A 21,256-nucleotide genomic window follows, 5' to 3' on the forward strand; every position below is an offset into this window, starting at 1 on the left:
GTACCCTACAGATTGTGCCGAGTGATCTGGGGCTTTTGTCAGAATATCCGATTACAGGCTCCTAACGTGCCCCTCTCCCCGCCAGCAGCGCGTTACCTTAGCAACGGCTCTACCACGAGGCAAGTCGCTGTCTGTGGTGCTGAACACTGGCGTTTGAGAGCAGAGGATGGGAGGGGTGAGAGAGAGAAAATATAGGATGACCTTGGAATGCAGTCTTCATAGCAGATTCCTCCAAAAATGTTCCAAAGTATTCCACATTTATAGTTGCATTATAGTAGCAGCTCCAACATTTTCATGCATAGCTTTTTTTCCACCCCCATCTTGTCACTCAATTATTCCTCAAGAGAGGGGCTGCGGTTGCCTAGAAACCAGCAGTCCGCATGATCTGCGCATGGAGGCTTTGTTCATGCAGTATGTGGGAAACGGGGGAGGGGGACGTGGGAGCTACTCGCCCATCAAAATAACGAATAACGTGATATTAGGCGTCATTTATGAGGCAGAGGAGTGAACAGTGGTTTACTCTTTATTTCTAATATAATATAATGCAGTAGGAAAAAAGGTGAAGATTCTGTATCTCTCCACGCGTGTGTGTGTGTGTGTGTGTGTGTGTGTGTGTGTGTGTGTGTGTGTGTGTGTGTGTGTGTGTGTGTGTAAGAGACAGGGTGCACCAGTACAGTCAGCAGTAGCCTCACAGCAGTGCTGCGGTCTCTCTGCTCTGTGTCATTCTAATCTACCACAGATCTGCTGCAGTCACACACAACATCTTTTTAAGGATTTTATTCACACTTTTTATATTTACAGGAAAAAAAAGCATTTGGTGACAGCAAAGTTTACAATGTTCATGAAAATCAAGCATAAGACAAATAAGCATTATACAAAAAATATATATAAAAACATTGAAGTTTAGTGTCTCAGCCATTCCAGTGCTGATATTTGTGTATGACCTCAACACAGTCATCATACAAAAATAAATCAATCAATTAATAAAAGGAAACTAAATAGCACTGCATCATGCAATAATAAGAGGCAGGAGGAATACAAAAAATCATTTCTGATTTTATGATGATCACTATGTACTAACAGCAATATTATTGGTTTCTCTACTTTACTTAAGTCAGACATATATAAGATTCAGGCAGTCACTATCAAATTAGATCATTATCAGTGTAGTAGTGCTTTGAACAACATATAGTTTACAGTTGCAAAATTCAGTATCTATGTTGCTTTCAGTAGAACAACCTATAAGCTGCAGGTTCACATTTTAGGAGCAGTAATAATCAAAAGCCGATCATTTATCACAAACACATTATCATAGCACAATGATGATTTTCCACATTCATGGTTTGTCATACAAATGGATGGATCATGGATTTGTTCTGTTTCACTGTTTACACTTGAATAAAGCTGGAGACAGGTTCTTAAGTGACAGAGAGGGAGAATCTGAGGAGTTTCCTCCCAGGCAGTGAGTAAGGCTATGTGCTGGTGCCCAATACACATACCTTTACGACGGCACAGAGTGGGACCAGATCAGGAATGTCAGGAATAGCAGTGCTTTCGCCCCAAGCGGCACTAAATTAAGGGAGGTTTTAACACTCGCTTAAGAGACACAAACTGACAGAAAGCTAAAAGTGAACAGCAGTTCTTGAGAGAGAGAGACTACTGATTAAAAAACTAGAGTGTGCAGGAGAGACTAAGGGAGATCGCAACATCTGGTGAGGTTACTGGGGCCCACGAGCAGCGCAGTGGGAAGGTGATGTGCATTAAATAAATGGCTCTAACGTGCACAAGCAGGTCTTTGGAGCTCTCCACAACTCTGACTCCGATCACCCATATCTTTTCTTTTTCCCGTTACTGCTGATGAACGCCTTACTGGCTCTGTTCTACATCCTGATGCGTTCCCATGCTCAGTTCAGACGAGCAGACAAGTACGTAGTAATAACCAGGCAGGTATTCATGCTAGCATTCATACAGCTGTATTCTCCATCCTCGTAAAACTGAAGGCACTTCACAGCTCCACTGTCCACCACTCCAGCTGTCTGTGTTTCAGACCATCAAAGGCCTCTCAGTCACCTTTAGCTGTCTGTGCCTCAGACCATCAAAGACCTCCAAATCACCTCCAGTTGTCTGTGTTTCAGACCATCAAAGACCTCTCAGTCACCTCCAGCTGTCTGTGCCTCAGACCATCACAGACCTCTCAGTCACCTCCAGCTGTCTGTGCCTCAGACCATCACAGACTTGTCTGTGTCTCATGTGACCATGCTGCCACTCTCTCTCTCTCTCTCTCACCGTTTTCACTATCTGAAGTGACTGTAAGGTCAAATTTATGAACTTTGGATGCTTTAGCACACACAAACAAAATGAAGACACTGGAGGAATATTTTTAAGTCAGGTTTTTGTAAACTCATAGCCAAGACAGTATATGTTCCAGTGTGTGCAGCACTGCAGATCAATCACTACTCTATGAATGAATGTTTTGTAATATAACTCATAACACATTGAATTCTTGAAACTTCAAATTGCACTGCCTGGGGAAACCATCAGAACCTGGTCTACATTTTACCAAGAACACTGTGATGACTGTTCACAATGAGTATGTTTCTCATCATGTAATACAACTATGGAATTGCTAAATAATGCAAATTAAGGGTTAACAAAAGCATAGTTATTTACATATTGCACCATCAATGTAATACTTCACAAAAAGAAAAAAAAAACACCTTTAACAACAAGTAACTTAATACATAATAAAAAATAAAGGTGCAATAGACTTAAATAGCCCAGTTCTAAACATTTCGGTACTTTAAAAGTATTGTACATGTTTAGGGATATTTCCAAAACATTTTGCATAAAGCAAACACATAATAACGTGAAAACATCAAAAGTTTGTCTCATTTTCATGTTTTAGTTCAAGAACAGAGCATCACAGGCCTAGAACATTAAACCAAAACATTCCACAACTCTAGATGAACACTTTTTCATTGAGTGAGTAGATTATTAAAATTCACTTTCTCAAGCGCTTGTAGCCCCCTGCCCCCACCACAGCAGGCTTGATGTAGCTCTGCTCTACGTCAGCATATTGTGAACTCATTTGATGTGCAGTGTGATAAAGCAATGGAACCTGGCGATTTGATATGATTGCATCCAGAATATTTTGAAATCTACACTCTTAAGTCTAAGATGCACAACTAGGCCTACAACTAGCAGGGTGTTTAGGGGTTTGTGTTTATTTGTTTGTTTAGTTGATTTGGGTTGATATGAAAACCCTCATTTTAAATCAGCACAAGTAGGACAAGAGGCCTTTCAAATAGTTATGAATACAGCAAAAGGAGCCAGAATACAGATAAATAGACATTTTGCTGGAAGTATATTACTCCTAAATATTTTAATACTAGACCCACCAAACAGAGCCCCTGGGGGGATTGGTGAGAGACAGTGACCTTTGACCTTAAAAAAAACACACTTGTTTGGTTAGGCCAAGCAGGAATATGTCCAAAAATAAATATTTCATGAGAAAATCTAAGAATGTGCCATGCTTCAACAGCCTCACCGCCTTTTACAAGGAACAAACTACTGGTACTAACAGCAGCACAGATAAAGTACAATTCATACAAGTACTCAGATGTAATATCACAAAACAACAATTTCTCCATTATCCATTCTAGTTTAATCCATTATAGATCATTTTTGTTGATATTATTATCTTATTGAATAAGAATAGAGTGAAAATAAAGAAGGAAGATTTGACATCTATTAGAGAAGCGGTGCAGAGACACTCAGCTGAAATTCATGATCACGGGTGCAATTCCGAAGTTGATTCACCTCTGTGTCCTCATCCGTGCTTCACTGCTTCCCTCATTTGATGGATGTTTTTAGACTTCCAGAAAAGTCCACTTGAGAGACAGGTTCTGCTCCTTAAGTTGTTGAAAAGCTGAATGAAGGTTCATAGTAAACCCTTGTCCATGCAGATCCATGCATGTTGAACTGAGATGGATGCTAATGCAATAAACACACTGGCCAGTCTGAAAAGAGGTGGGTTTGTGCATCAGGTGTGTGTATGTGAGTGGCAGTTCTGATCTTATCTCCTCTGCCATGTAACCACATCCATAGGTCACAACCAGACACTTCTCACTTCTTCCCTATTTCCAGCCAGTCAGATGATTTGTATTAAATGTATAAGGGGATAATTATTGTAGTCAACTAGGATCCTTGTAAGGGACACATATTTGGAAACAAAACAGAAGTACAGAACGGTATCCAAGCAAGCAGGCCAGCGGTGGGTGGGTGTGGTCCGTCTGGCAACAGGAGGTGGGAAGGGCTTCACGAGGAACTGCTGCTGGTGGTAGTGGATGCCTACCAATAAGAGAACAGTTGGACAGTCAGTTGTGGAAATCACACCAACCACATCGCTGTGGTAGGCTAGAATCTCAACATGTCGCATGCAGCCGAGGCCTGTCACTCAAACAAAGGGCTTCAAGCTACCTATATACCATGTTAAAGGATTAGGTGTAGTAGGGAAAGATGTGAGGGTAATGGAGGACAGGAGACTAAAAAGGATGTTAGTATTTCTGTTACATTAGTCATTCCTCAGAAATCACATTACGTTGTCCGTGAACAGGAATTCACCGGAAGCGGTATGTGAAGCCCTCTATTCACCTAACCATTTAAAACAGTTTAAAAAACAAACCATCAAACAGTCTTGAAAAATGTGATTGACTAACTGTGCCTAGGATGTAATGTAAATACATCATTAAAAATCATGTCATGCATGAGACTATGTGGAACATGTGTGAAGAAAGATCTCTCTTCTCTTTCATTGTTTACATTGCTTGAAGTAAGAACTGAAGGATTGTATTGGTAAAGGTAGAGGCTGCATATCTAGGAAAATAATAGGGATGACTTTGATTAAGATGAATAGAAGCTGTGTGTAGAAAAAAATATTACATTTCATCTTTTTCTCATTTCATTTTCATGATGTCAATTGGTCAGGTGTGAGTTGTAAATTCACATAGGCACAGGTTGCAGTTTCTGTGACAGGTGCACATATGTAAGTATCCAAATTAGAGGTAATACTGAAGACAAGTCATAAATTAATTTCTTGCTTTAATCTGGCCCACTGTTTAACCTAGAGTCACTGTCAAACAGACCACAGATTATCTGATAATCATCATTACATGTCTGCTGACCATGACTCTTAATGAAAGTGGTTCACTATGAAAACACCTACTATAGTACTTTAATGGTCAGAAACTGAAGCAACAGGTGCCATAAGATTTAACATGATGTGTTGTCTAGATGTCAATCTGGCAACCCACATATCTTTAAGAATCCTGTGGTAAAAATCTAGCAGGAGTAAAGATGACTTGTTGGTCTGTGACAAGGTGAAAAGTACTGCAGCAATTAAAATTGAATTGAAAGAGTTGAAAAAAATCAGTTTCACCACTTCTCCTACAACATGACATTTCAAACTACATTTACAGAAAAACAGAAAAACACAGAAATGAACAGTTTCACTAATTTCAGAAAAGATCAAAAGGTCAAAGGGCCTTTTGTTGAGGTGCTCCAGAAAGGGGACGGCAGGACTGCATACCTCCAGCACAGGAAGGGACCTCGCTCATTTTGAGTACTTCGGAACGGAAACAAAAACAAGAAACAGGAATTTCAATCATTGTGTTATGGAGAGACACAAAGACAATGGTAAAATCTTTCACAAACTATACAGCAAGGAGCATTACATGAGGCGTTGATTGCCATTACACTGAAATCTATGTGGTGAGATTATTAAAAAAAAAATAGCAGTATTGCAGAATTAGTGATGTCATAAAATATGGCAGAATGGCAGAACTGCAGAAATTTCAGAAAACAGACCAAAAGATGATCCCACTGTTCTAGAGGTATAAGGGTGTTAGTGTAAACATGTCAACGGATGATGGGAAAAACAGATGTTAACAGAAGACAAAACATCTAAAGTATACATAACTGAGTAAAATGTCAAAATGGCATACAAGTACACTCCCCACCAAATGTATTAGAAATATCTTATTGGTGTGGAATTAGAGAGCGCAACTCATCTGTTTCCACTGCTGATATGCCACTGCCACAGTATGTCTTTGAACAAATAGACCTGCAGTTATAATATACTCATACCTAATAAAGGGGCTAGTGAGTGTACACTGTACAATGAGGTACAATGTAAACATTTTCTAATAAAGTGGGGGGTGAACATAAAACATTTTAGAATTTGTAGGCATTTATAATCTGCAAATGATGATCAACTCTGAAGGTAAAGTTATTGATGTACAATAAAAATGAGAAACAATTTCTGTTGTTACACAGTGTTAGCATGCCCAGCAAAACTGAATCATTTCAGGACAAAATTTTAACCCAAATGCCAATACTAACCAATAACCAAAAGTCAATAAACAATCATTCATTAGTAAATCACTGTAGTGAAAGAGAGATCTCTCTCTCTCTCTCTCTCTCTCTCTCTCTCTCTCTCTCTCTCTCTCTCTCTCATGCACACACAAACACACACACACACACACACACACACACACACACATACACAGACACACAAAAAGAAGCTTACTGTATTCTGCACCATTTAATATACTTGCATTTTTAACTGTCCATCCTGAGCAATGAGAGCACATGACATAGGCCCAAATACAAATCACGCTTAGCTTTCTTAAGATTTGACCAAAAAGGAAATGCTAAAATAATTTATTTCCTGACTGAACAATATACAAATTGTAAACTGAACCACTGAAGTGACACTCCCTGCATATTCTGCTGCAGTCACACAAAGCAGCAGATACATTATAGTGTAGATCAGCATCTCCTGATACAGGGAGTATTTCCATAAAAAGATGTAGTGCATCTTTTTTTTTTTTTGAGAAGTAGGTCACACAGCAGAGAGGGGGAGTAAAGGAACATGTCTGCGAACCCACTAGCAGAGAGACAGGGCTCGGTAATGGCAAAAAGCAGGATCCAGGGAAGATACTGAGAGTATGAGATTTCAGAATAACCCTACAGTGATGGCTCTCAATCTCAATGCTTTGGACCCACAGCAGTGGACACCCCCCCCCCCCCCCAACAAACCTGACTCAGGTCACACAGAGCTTGATATCTCCTCAGTGAGGCCTGGAAGCCCTAAGTCTATGAATGTACACAGTACATAAACTGGTAAAACAGTCATTTGATCACTGTATTGCAAAGATGTCACAAAAATCCCACTTTATTTGCCAAGAGACTAAAATGGCTGGAATGCTGAAATATTTCTGATTTGAAAAAACTAAAAAGAAAAAAGCTACCAAAAATAAAACTTACATTAAAATAAAATACAATACAAAATACACAAAAAAAGGTGAAATATGTCAACACCTGACCAGTACATAAGCTTGTTGGACATTCCAAAATGCACAGGCATTAATATAGTAATATAATAATAATTAATTATTTTATATTCATATTTACTAACTCCACCAGCCTTTAACAAGGTTTTAACAGCCTCAACTCTTCTGGTAAGGTATCTACAAAATGTTGGACCGTGTCTGTAAGAATTTCAGCTCATTATGTCAAAAAGCATTGGTGAGGTCAGACACTGTTGGAGAAAAATGTCTGGTTTGCAGTGGATATTCACACTCCTTCCAAAGTTGTTAACTGGGGTTGCAGTCAGGCCTGTGTACAGGCCACTGGAGTTCACAGTTGTGCTGGAACAGGGAAGAAACTTTCCCAAAATATTGCAACAAAGAGCATATAATTATACAAAATGCCTTTGTATACTGTAACATTAAAGTTACGCCTCACAGGAACTAAGTGGCTTATCTCAAACCCTGAAAACCAGGCTAGGACCGTTATTCCTCCTAAACTGAACTTCACTATGGGCACTATGCATACTGGTAGGTAATGTTTTCGTACAATCCAGCTAACCCAGATTCATCCAACAGATTCATCCAGATTCATCCATTTCTCCAGAGAATGTTTCCTCTGCTCTAGAGACAAGCTGCGGCATTCCTTGCGGCATACCCAAGATGACACTTGGCACTGTGCATAGTGATCTAAGGCTGTTGTGCACATGGTCACACATGTCACACACATTTCACGAAGCTCTTGACAGAGATTTCTTGTACTGATGTTCTTTTTAGAGACAGTGTGAAATTCTGTAGTGAGTGGTGCAGATCGTAAACACTTTATGTCACAATATCACTTGCTGCTGACCATGGCAGATCTAGCAGGGGTGAAATATTATAAAGTGTTTTATAGACATTTTTTAAGGTTTAAATCCTGACATACAATGTTTAAAATCACTGAGCTCTTCAGTATGCCCCATTATACTGCCAGTGTTTCAGACTGTATGGCAGTGTGTTTGATTTTTTAATACCTGCTAGCAATGGGAGTGGCTGTAAAACATGAACTCAATAGGTGTGTGTGTGTGTGGGAGGGGGGGGGGGGGGGGGTTCATATACTATTAGCCATACAGTGTACATATGTTCATCACACACTGAAACAAATGGTGTAAGTCCAACAAAGAACTTGTGAGAAAATATAAAGGAAAATGCAAAAAGTATTCAAGAATTCATAGCAGAAAACATCAAAGTATAACTCAATGCAAGTGAAAATTATGTTATTTGATATATTATCTCTTAATGATGAAACTGAGAAGCTTACAATAGAACACTGTAAAGTGAACAGAACATTCAGTAGGCCAGTAGTTGGCATTAAGCCAGGTGTACTAAGAAAGATTTAACGAGACTTGCCTGAGCGCAAAGTGGTTTATTCAATTATGAAATGCCTGAGCGTAAAGTGGTTTGCTAGTAAATTCTAAAATGTTGCTTTGGGCAAGTAGTTTTCCTGAAAATGTAAAGATTTGTTCTCTCCTACCTGTAAAGTAGATGCAGCTGAGTCACTAGTCTCGGTCAGTCCCGTGCTCCTCGGTATACTGGACACGATGTATCGTGCCCCCTTTGGCACTGGCTGTCTAACTACTAGCTTTCCTTTCCTGGTCTCCGCTAGAAACAAGCTGTACCAGTAGGCATCATTGGAGACCAGGGTGGAATCTGCGATGGTAGAGTTCCTCTCACTGATCACACTGTTCCTACACGGAGGAGCCGCTTTACTGGGCTTCGGTTTCTGACACTTCAGTACGATGGTGACCAGAATAGTGATTAGTAACAAGAATGACACTGAGCCCAGTCCGATCACCAGATACAGGTTCAAGTCTGAGAAGATGTCATATTCTAAAGGCACTTCAGTCATGTCAGCATATGTTTTAAGTGCGGTCTCCACTGTGGACAATTTAATGGTGACTGTAGCAGACAGAGAGGGCTCTCCGTTGTCCTTGGCGATCACCACCAGCCGTTGGTGGCGTGAGTCTCTGTAGCTGAACATTCTCATGGTCCGGATCTCTCCATTGTACTGGTCCAAGCTGAATAATGTAGCGTCAGTGTTTTGGAGAAACTGGTATGTGATTCGGGAGTTGTGGACTGAGTCGGTATCAATGGCAATAACTTTGGCTATCAGAGTTCCTTTATCGGTGGATCTGGGTATTTTCTCCTCCACCACTGAGCCGTGCGCGCGCCATGGAGACACTATGACAGGTGTGTTGTCATTCTGGTCCATAATAATAATGTGAACAGTAACGTTACTGCTGAGTGGAGGAACACCAGAGTCTCTGGCCTCGATGTGGAAAAGGAACTCCTTCTCTATCTCATAATCAAACGTCTTTAGTGCATAAAGGTTTCCATTCTCTGGATTAATGGAGAACAGCATGGACATGGAGGTGTTCACTATTTCCCTTTCTATTATGAAGTAAACTAAATATTGATTTTCATGGAGGTCTGGATCAATAGCAGTTATAGAACTCAATAAAGCTCCAGGTGGGTTATTTTCCATTACATTTATAGCACAGAAAGACTTAGGGAACTGTGGAACATTGTCATTAACATCCAGCAGTTCTAAGGTTACAGTTTCATTGTCTGATAATGGAGGGTTACCTCTATCTGTAACAGTAAATGTGATGTCATACTCAGGAATCTTTTCACGATCCAACGATTCTGTAACAACAAGCTCATAATAGTTATCAGAAGACACCTTGAGGCCAAACGGCAGTTTATCAGAAATGTGTATATCTATTTGCCCATTTACTCCTGAATCTTTATCACTTACACTGACTACTGCAACAACTGTGCCTATACCTACATCTTCTTTAATGGGGCTTGAAAAAGATTTTATTGAAATTTCTGGATGATTATCATTCATGTCCGTAATTAGAATGGTTACTTTGCATTGTGCAGAAAGACTAGTAACTCCTTTATCTTTTGCTATTATTTCAATGATATAGATCCGGAAATCCTCATAATTAATCATTTCTCTAACTCGAATCTCCCCATTATCTTTATTCAATCCAAACGTGGCCTGTGTTTTTTCTGACGTATATAGGCTATACGAGTACTCAATTTCTGAGTTTGTTCCCTCGTCCCTGTCTGTTGCATTTAACTTCAGAACAAGGCTTCCGATTGGAGAGTTTTCTGTTAGATTTATTGTGTAACTGTCTTTTTCGAACTGAGGAGGGTTATCGTTTGTGTCCAGCACACGAACAATTATGCTTGCTGTTCCAGAGCGAGGTGGCACGCCACCATCAATGGCTGTGAGTATCAAATTGTGCACAGAATGTTCTTCTCGGTCCAGAGCTTTTGTTAAAATCAAATCCGTAAACTTCGATCCATCGCGGCCACTCTGAATTTCAACCGTGAAGTGCTCGTTCTCTCTTAGAAAATATGTTTTGATCGAATTTGTTCCAACATCCGGATCAAAGGCGTTAGTTAAAGAGAAGCGCTCTCCCACAGGAGTAGATTCTGAAATGTCCAAGTGTATAGTATCCCTGCGAAACTGTGGTACGTTATCATTAATATCCATTATTTCTAATTCAATATTGAACATGCGAATTGGGTTTTCAATAATAGCGTCCAGTTTCACGAAGCAGGTGGTTTTTGACGCACACAGACGTTCCCTGTCCATACGCTCTTGAATGTACAAGTCTCCCGTCTCTTTGTTCACCTCTAAATATTTTTTACTTGCCATGATCTCTAAACGCATTTTACGCTTGTTCAGCTCTTTCACATCAAGGCCTAAATCCGTTGCTAGATTGGCGACAACGGATCCTTCATCCATCTCCTCAGGAATAGAATAATGGGTAACGGCCGACGCAGCGTCAAGGAAAGCAAACAAAAGAAGAGAGACGGAGACGTACCTACTCCAAGGACGTGAGTAAACGCGCGATTGCATCACTGTGAAGGATGTTATTCTGGTGCGTAAAACGAGCTGGTCTGTGGCGACGTGTAGAATTTATAAATTATATAAGAGGTGCGCAAGCACTCAACGACGTCTGAGACGAGGCACAATACTACAGTGGAGATTAAATGCCAAGCGCACTCCTGCGAAAGCAACTGTCATGGCGTCGGAAACATTTCATGACTCTCATGCATTTTACTAGTGAACAGCGACCCGCTGCGCACGCTAACACCTTAGTCTCGAGGGCGTTTTCACACTTGCTCCGAATGCTTCAGTCCGAACCCGGGACCGATTCTGGGTTCATTTGGGGGAAGAGCTCATTACTGCTGCTTTGCTTTCATACAATAATTCCGTCCGAACTGAAGCTCGGTTGTGGGATTCCATACATCATTTTTCTGCGTGCGGGTTTGCAAAAGGTTAGGTAGTAGGTTCATCCGTTTACAACTTTGAATTATTTTCCCTTGAAACCAACGCTCAGGCGACAAAGGACAGCGCTTTATGGATAAACGGTATTTCACCGTCCAGGAGCACTTGCAAACAAGAAGCCGCTGTTATACAGTTTTTAGTCGTGCAGGCCCGCCCGAGACGTACGCTGTTCGCAGTGTTCTCAGTACACGCACATATTACCGTACCCTCGCGCTTGTGAGAGTGTAGATGAGTTAGGTGTGTGTGTGTGTGTGTGTGTGTGTGTGTGTGTGTGTGTGTGTGTGTGTGTATATATATATATATATATATATATATATATATATATATATGCGCACAATATATATGCACAATAGTGATAACGTGGAATTATTCTATCGCAGAGATTTCCACGAGTCACTTTGTACGAGCCTGAGTTAAGTCTCGTGTCTCTGCATAAGAGACCAAGTCGAGTCTCAAGTCCCCTGTAGAAAATGTTTGTTTAGTCTCATTATTTAGTTTATGGTGTCATTTGTTTATGAGGTTGCTAACGTGCCTTCTCAGTCGCAAAGACATGGAGCAGTGCCTGAAACCTAATGTTAAGTTTACACTGGTCTTCAAAGAAAATGTTAGCTATTAAGAAAATGGCAGTTTGACAGTTGAGCATGTAGCTACAAAAACCTAGAACTACTTAAAATTATATTTATTAGCTATCAAGCTAGCTGGCTAACACCCTTTTTTTTTATCTCAACTACAGGCTAGATAGCAAGTTAGTGTACTCGCTTTACACACCAATCTTTTGGTGTGTTTAAGCAGAGGAGTCGCTTGCCACCAGGCAAGGCTGACCAACTTTAAACCACAGCAGTGGCAGTGTGCAGAGTTTGCAATGACAGTGAGAGACCTGAATTCCTTAAGGGGGCCACGTCTGACTCCACTCATTCCAATCACAAGGAGCCTGCATGATTCGTTAAAAAAACAAGTGGTCACCAACACAGGCCAAGTCAGAAAAATTGGAAGAATTATCCTTCTGGCAGTGAAATGAGAAAGGAAAGAAGAGGAAGGTGAGAAGACAAAAGCATGACAGTGATGAGAGGAACAGATAACAACAGTGACATATAACGCTAAATAACTTAGTGCTGCAAGTCTAGCCTTAACTGTGGGTGAGATACACGTGAATAACATAACATCCACTAGAATGTCATGATTTATTTTGTTTACTTTGATGTTTAACACAAGTTAACTTATCTAGCAGAGCATCCTAGTTTGTCCAGCTGTGACATGAGTCAGAGTCAACTTGTTAGTGTGGCTAGCCTAGCAGGCTAACAGAACATAGAAGGTAGTAGTAATGGCGATGAATGTTGGTTGGAGGGGCCCCTGTGAATTTTTGCAGAGGGCCCCAACAGACTCTAGAATTGCCACTGGTTTTAAGATGTCTTATAAAATTTGATGTCATTTTGCCATTGTCCTTTACTTTGATGCTACATGTTGCACTTCGATTATGTCCTTCTGACGTTAAAGACTTTGTACCCAAAGGTGATGATTAAAAGCTCATTGTGCAACCATACTGGATTTATCATCATCATGAGAGCCAAGAGATGGAAAAGAATAAAAATGACTCTGCATGACACTCAAGTGAGATCAGACAGAAAAGTTTTATTCAAACGATTGATTGGATTGTGTTTTCACCACACTGAAATTTCATGTGACTCGCAGGTCGAGTCACACGTCAGTTAAACAAAAGTCTGAGTTGTGAGTCTTTCAAAATACATCAGAAGGTTGACGTGCATTCGACTCACTGATTTGAGTTGCCATCTCTGTTATGTGGCAAGCCTACATGGAATGTACTATCACAAAACTTGAAAAGCGAAGTGACTGATAAGTTGAAGCAGTCACGTTACATACAATCATACAACCCCACACACGGTGCCGGGAGGGGATAGCTTTTACCCATGCATCAGACTGCAACAGAATTCTCTTGAAACCAACTCCACACCACTCCCGGGTTTGAAAAAAGCTTTCACACGTGACAAAATTCTGAGTGCAAGTGGTAGAAGATTAGCGTGGAAACACCCTAATCTAAATCTAATGAGTTTCTAATGAGTGATTAGTGACAAAAATATAGATATATTAACACATATCAAGTGTGTTTGGAACTGCAATGCTTTCCTTGTACACAAATAAGAGAGAGAATTAACTTGAAAAAATTCTACATTCAAACCTACAGAGACTTTCTCAGAGTTCATCTAGTTGAGAGGATTCAAAAGATGTTTTGTTCATATATATAAAGATTCGTTCTCTCCTACCTGTAAGGTAGATGCAGCTGAGTCACTTGTCTCGGTCAGTCCTGTGCTCCTCGGTATACTGGACACGATGTACCGTGCCCCTTTTGGCACTGGCTGTCTAACTACTAGCTTTCCTTTCCTGGTCTCCGCTAGAAACAAGCTGTACCAGTAGGCATCATTGGAGACCAGGGTGGAATCTGCGATGGTAGAGTTCCTCTCACTGATCACACTGTTCCTACACGGAGGAGCCGCTTTACTGGGCTTTGGTTTCTGACACTTCAGTACGATGGTGACCAATATAGTGATTAGTAACAAGAATGACACCGAGCCCAGTCCGATCACAAGATACAGGTTCAAGTCTGAGAAGATGTCATATTCTAAAGGCACTTCAGTCATGTCAGCGTATGTTTTAAGTGCGGTCTCCACTGTGGACAATTTGATGGTGACTGTAGCAGACAGAGAGGGCTCTCCGTTGTCCTTGGCGATCACCACCAGCCGTTGGTGGCGTGAGTCTCTGTAGCTGAACATTCTCATGGTCCGGATCTCTCCATTGTACTGGTCCAAGCTGAATAATGTAGCGTCAGTGTTTTGGAGAAACTGGTATGTGATTCGGGAGTTGTGGACTGAGTCGGTATCAATGGCAATAACTTTAGCTATCAGAGTTCCTTTATCGGTGGATCTGGGTATTTTCTCCTCCACCACTGATCCGTGTGCACGCCATGGAGACACTATGACAGGTGTGTTGTCATTCTGGTCCATAATAATAATGTGAACAGTTACGGTACTACTTAGTGGAGGAACACCAGAGTCTCTGGCCTCGATGTGGAAAAGGAACTCCTTCTCTATCTCATAATCAAATGTCTTTAATGCGTAAAGGTTACCGTTCTCTGGATTAATGGAGAACAGGATGGATATTGAGGTATTTACTATTTCCTTTTCAATTATGAAATAAACTAAATACTGATTTTCATGGAGGTCTGGGTCAATAGCAGTTAAAGAATACAATAAAGCTCCTGGGGCATTATTTTCCATAACAGGAATAGTATAGAATGTCTGAGGGAACTGTGGAACGTTGTCATTGACGTCCAGCAGTTCTAAGGTTACAGTTTCATTATCAGACAATGGAGGGTTGCCCCTGTCTCTAACTGTAAATGTGATGTCATATTCTGGCACCTTTTCACGATCCAGCGGTGCTGTTATAACAAGCTCGTAATAATTGTCTGATGATTCTCTGAGCAGAAAAGGCAGTCCATCCGAAATGTAAATGTCCATTTGACCATTTTCTCCAGAATCTTTATCAGTCACACTAACCACCGCAATAACGGTGCCCACAGCTATATCTTCTTTAATCGGATTGGTGAATGACTTTATGGAAATTTCCGGGTGGTTGTCATTCATATCTGTAATTAAAATCGTTAATTTACATTGTCCCGATAAAGAATTCTTTCCTCGGTCCGTTGCTATAATTTCCATATTGTAAATTTTAAAATCTTCAAAATTTACCATCTCTTTCACTCTAATTTCTCCATTTGCTTGGTTCAAACTGAAAGTGTCCTGTGTTTTTTCAGATGTATACAGGCTAAAAGAGTATATAATTTCTGCATTTGATCCGTCGTCTTTATCGCTTGCGTTTAATTTCACTACTAAGCTCCCAATCGGGGAGTTTTCTGTTAAGTTTATAGTGTAACTGTCCGTGTCGAACTGCGGGGCGTTGTCGTTTGTATCCAGCACGCGAACAATAATACTGGCTGTTCCTGAGCGCGCGGGCACCCCGCCATCCACCGCAGTGAGTATCAGACTGTGAATATCCTGTTGTTCTCTGTCTAAAGCTTTTTTCAGAATCAAATCAGCAAACTTCGAACCATCTCGTCCCGTCTGAATCTCAATATTAAAATGATCACTTTCACTCAGATAGTATGTTTTAACGGAATTTGAACCGATGTCGGGATCCACAGCATTAGTCAGCGAAAACCTCTCGCCCACGGTAGTCGCCTCTGATATGTCCAAGTGCATACTGTCTCTTCGGAAATGCGGGGCATTGTCGTTAATGTCCATTATCTCAAGTTCAATGTTAAACAGTCGAACTGGGTTTTCTATTGTGGCATCCAGTTTGAGAACGCACGTTGCTGACTTTGATGTACAAACATGTTCTCTGTTGATCTTCTCTATAATATACATCTCGCCCGTATCTTTGTTAACGTCTAGATATTTCCTATTAGAAGCCAAGTCCAAACGCATTTTACGTTCACCGAGAGATTTCAAATCCAGGCCCAAATCAGCTGCTAAATTTGCAACTACAGACCCCTCTTCCATTTCTTCAGGAATTGAGTAATGAGTAACCGCACGCGCTGGTGTAAAAAGAACGGACAATAGGGATAAAAGCGAAACGTACCTTAAGCAGCCCTGGACTTTCAGATTCGCTTCCATTTTTGTTCGATTCGCGCGCAAAGGAATCGGGGGAAAAAACAAATAGGTGCAGGACAGCTGGGAAGTAATAAGAAAGGTCAAATTTGGGTTAAAAGTGAGGACCGATAGAAGAAACAGCGTACAATCATGCTAGCGGGATGTGCTAGTCTTCACAATAAGGAAGTGTCATGGCAGCTTGTTTTGTGAAGTATGTTTTTGTGGTGAACAGCGACTCTTTGCGCAGGAGAACAAGACGTAGGCGTCTGAACATAAAAAAATCGAACCTTCATATTGGAAAGCATCTATCTATCTATCTATCTATCTATCTATCTATCTATCTATCTATCTATCTATCTATCTATCTATCTATCTATCTATCTATCTATCTATCTATCTATCTATCTATCTATCTATCTATCTATCTATCTATCTATCTATCTATCTATCTATCTATCTATCTATAAAATCGAGCAAAATACTTATACTGTTAAACATGATAAACATTTTTATAAGAAAGAAATCTTTATCTGTTATCTAACCACTGCAATAACCGTTCATCAAATGGCTCTGGTCTTGGAAATTTCAGAATTATTATAAATTGTCTGTTAGTAGAATTGTTACTTAACAGTGTCAAGAAGGTCTACTAACTTTTTTATCTGGTTCTATTGTCTCCAAGTCATGAATAAGAAAATCCTCATGATGAATAATATCTTTCACTGTAATATTTTATATCTTTCCTTAAATCCAATTGTGGCTTGTGTTTTTTTTATTATGTGTAGTGGCTATACAACAACTCAGTATCTTAATTTGTTGTTTAATATGTTGGAAAGGTTTATGTTAAGTTTATTACATAGGCATTATTGTTAAAATGAAGATGACTGTTATTTGGATAAAGCACATGAAAAGGTATGCTGACTGTTCCAGACCATGGCGTCATGCCAACATCATCTATTGAGAGTATGAAATTTTTCTCATGACTTTCTTTTTAGTCCAGAGCATTTGGTAAAATACTATTTGTAAACTTTGAATCACTATTGCTAAAGGGAATTTCACTCACAAGTTCTAATTTTCACTGAAAAAGTATATTTTTACCTAATTTTTTAATTTCCATATCAAAAGATCTTTTCACCTGCTGGTATAAATTGTGATATAGGCAAATGTTTACTATATTTCAGAGATTGTGGCACCTAATAATATAATTAAATCATTAATATGTATTTTTTCCAATTCTATATTGAACATGCTAAAGGACATTCCCTGTCCATATGCTATTGAAAGTACAAGTATTCAGACTCATTGTTCACCTTTTTCCATTTTCCATTCTCTCTAAGATCATTTATGCATGTTCAACTCAGTGAATTCAAGGACTACATCAGTCATTAGTTTAGGGACAATAGATCCTTCTTCCGTTCCTTCAGGGAACGTATAATGCGTAATGGCGGCTGCAGCATCCAAGAAAACAAAGAACAGAAAAAAGCAAGAAATACCCACTCCAATGATGTGAGTAAATGCCCATTTCCATTACTGTGCAGTATTTCATTCCAATGTGTAAAAACAACTTGTTTAACCGGGGAACTAATGAAACATGTAAAAACATGCAAACATGCCAGCGATGCAAGAGACAGAAGTCCAAAACATCTTTCCAGATTCAAATGTAAATTGAACTCCTGTAAAAGAACTGTCTTTATGCCTGAACAATAGAAAGTCTGATTTATTTTAGCAGTGAGCTGTGACCCACTGTGCACATTAACAAATTGAACAGCATCAAAATCAAGCTAATTAGATTAGCTTCAACAAATGTATGACAAGCATATTGGTCTGGTTGAAAGTGTATTACTGTCATATATAAATAAACAGAGAATAAGAAAGATGTTAAACGTTAAATTCATTCAAACCTCATCTCAGGGTACTTCTGTGTAAGTGGAGTCTTTTGGAATGTGGAAAGTTTTATTCTCTCCTACCTGTAAAGTAGATGCGGCTGAGTCACTAGTCTCGGTCAGTCCCGTGCTCCTCGGTATACTGGACACGATGTATCGCGCCCCCTTTGGCACTGGCTGTCTAACTACTAGTTTTCCTTTCCTGGTCTCCGCTAGAAACAAGCTGTACCAGTAGGCATCATTGGAGACCAGGGTGGAATCTGCGATGGTAGAGTTCCTCTCACTGATCACACTGTTCCTACACGGAGGAGCCGCTTTACTGGGCTTTGGTTTCTGACACTTCAGTACGATGGTGACCAATATAGTGATTAGTAACAAGAATGACACCGAGCCCAGTCCGATCACAAGATACAGGTTCAAGTCTGAGAAGATGTCATATTCTAAAGGCACTTCAGTCATGTCAGCGTATGTTTTAAGTGCGGTCTCCACTGTGGACAATTTGATGGTGACTGTAGCAGACAGAGAGGGCTCTCCGTTGTCCTTGGCGATCACCACCAGCCGTTGGTGGCGTGAGTCTCTGTAGCTGAACATTCTCATGGTCCGGATCTCTCCATTGTACTGGTCCAAGCTGAATAATGTAGCGTCAGTGTTTTGGAGAAAACTGGTATGTGATTCGGGAGTTGTGGACTGAGTCGGTATCAATGGCAATAACTTTAGCTATCAGAGTTCCTTTATCGGTGGATCTGGGTATTTTCTCCTCCACCACTGATCCGTGTGCACGCCATGGAGACACTATGACAGGTGTGTTGTCATTCTGGTCCATAATAATAATGTGAACAGTACGGTACTACTTAGTGGAGGAACACCAGAGTCTCTGGCCTCGATGTGGAAAAGGAACTCCTTCTCTATCTCATAATCAAATGTCTTTAATGCGTAAAGGTTACCGTTCTCTGGATTAATGGAGAACAGGATGGATATTGAGGTATTTACTATTTCCTTTTCAATTATGAAATAAACTAAATACTGATTTTCATGGAGGTCTGGGTCAATAGCAGTTAAAGAATACAATAAAGCTCCTGGGGCATTATTTTCCATAACAGGAATAGTATAGAATGTCTGAGGGAACTGTGGAACGTTGTCATTGACGTCCAGCAGTTCTAAGGTTACAGTTTCATTATCAGACAATGGAGGGTTGCCCCTGTCTCTAACTGTAAATGTGATGTCATATTCTGGCACCTTTTCACGATCCAGCGGTGCTGTTATAACAAGCTCGTAATAATTGTCTGATGATTCTCTGAGCAGAAAAGGCAGTCCATCCGAAATGTAAATGTCCATTTGACCATTTTCTCCAGAATCTTTATCAGTCACACTAACCACCGCAATAACGGTGCCCACAGCTATATCTTCTTTAATCGGATTGGTGAATGACTTTATGGAAATTTCCGGGTGGTTGTCATTCATATCTGTAATTAAAATCGTTAATTTACATTGTCCCGATAAAGAATTCTTTCCTCGGTCCGTTGCTATAATTTCCATATTGTAAATTTTAAAATCTTCAAAATTTACCATCTCTTTCACTCTAATTTCTCCATTGCTTGGTTCAAACTGAAAGTGTCCCTGTGTTTTTTCAGATGTATACAGGCTAAAAGAGTATATAATTTCTGCATTTGATCCGTCGTCTTATCGCTTGCGTTTAATTTCACTACTAAGCTCCCATCGGGGAGTTTTCTGTAAGTTTATAGTGTAACTGTCCGTGTCGAACTGCGGGGCGTTGTCGTTTGTATCCAGCACGCGAACAATAATACTGACTGTTCCTGAGCGCGCGGGCACCCCGCCATCCACCGCAGTGAGTATCAGACTGTGAATATCCTGTTGTTCTCTGTCTAAAGCCTTTTCAGAATCAAATCAGCAAACTTCGAGCCATCTCGTCCCGTCTGAATCTCAATATTAAAATGATCACTTTCACTCAGATAGTATGTTTTAACGGAATTTGAACCGATGTCGGGATCCACAGCATTAGTCAGCGAAAACCTCTCGCCCACGGTAGTCGCCTCTGATATGTCCAAGTGCATACTGTCTCTTCGGAAATGCGGGGCATTGTCGTTAATGTCCATTATCTCAAGTTCAATGTTAAACAGTCGAACTGGGTTTTCTATTGTGGCATCCAGTTTGAGAACGCACGTTGTGGCGGACTTTGATAGGCAAAGGTACTCCCTGTCAATTCTCTCTACAATGTACATTTCGCCGGTATCTTTGTTAACGTCTAAATACTTCCTGTTGGACGCAACGTCCAAACGCATTTTACGTTCACCGAGAGATTTCAAATCCAGGCCCAAATCAGCTGCTAAATTTGCAACTACAGACCCCTCTTCCATTTCCTCAGGAATTGAGTAATGAGTAACAGCAAGCGTTAATTTAAATACAACGGAGAACAAGCAGAAAATCGAAACGTACCTTAACCGATACTGGGCTTTAAAATTCGCTTCCATAGCTGCTAGCTCCGCGCGCAAAGCAATCACCGCAAAAAAATAAATATGCTCGGAAAAACCAATATGTTACAAAAAGATAATTGTCGCTAAAAGTCAGAAGACCAAAACGGTGCAGACCAATAGAAGAAAAAGCGAATAGTCCCGCAAGCGAGATTGCAACCTTGCTTTCATAATACTGTAAGGAACAATCATGGCGATAGCTGTTTCATGCCAAAGTATGTATTCACGGTGAACAGCGACTCTTTGTGCTCGAGGGGTGCATGTCTGTCGGTAAATTACAGGAACTATGACATTTTCTAAGAGACTATGTTGAAATGAGCTAAAAAATAAATAAGTAAATAAAAAAACTTTAAATCTTGGTCACATTGAAAGTGTTGGAGGAGTAAGACTGCTTGCATTAGAATAAGGAACATTTAGTCTGTAGACAAAGCCTGGAACAGTAGAGTTAATCTAGACCAGAATATTGATTTGGACAAGACTTAACCTGCCACAAACCACATTCATTTTACAA

At 40.2% G+C, this 21,256-nt stretch overlaps 1 pseudogene; it reads right to left on the minus strand.

Moving 5' to 3' along the window:
- Positions 1-762: 762 nt before the first annotated feature.
- Positions 763-20,971, minus strand: LOC113575546 (annotated as a pseudogene).
- Positions 20,972-21,256: the final 285 nt, after the last annotated feature.

This window comes from Electrophorus electricus, chromosome 2 (assembly GCF_013358815.1).
Source record: "Electrophorus electricus isolate fEleEle1 chromosome 2, fEleEle1.pri, whole genome shotgun sequence".
Lineage (NCBI taxonomy): Eukaryota > Metazoa > Chordata > Actinopteri > Gymnotiformes > Gymnotidae > Electrophorus > Electrophorus electricus.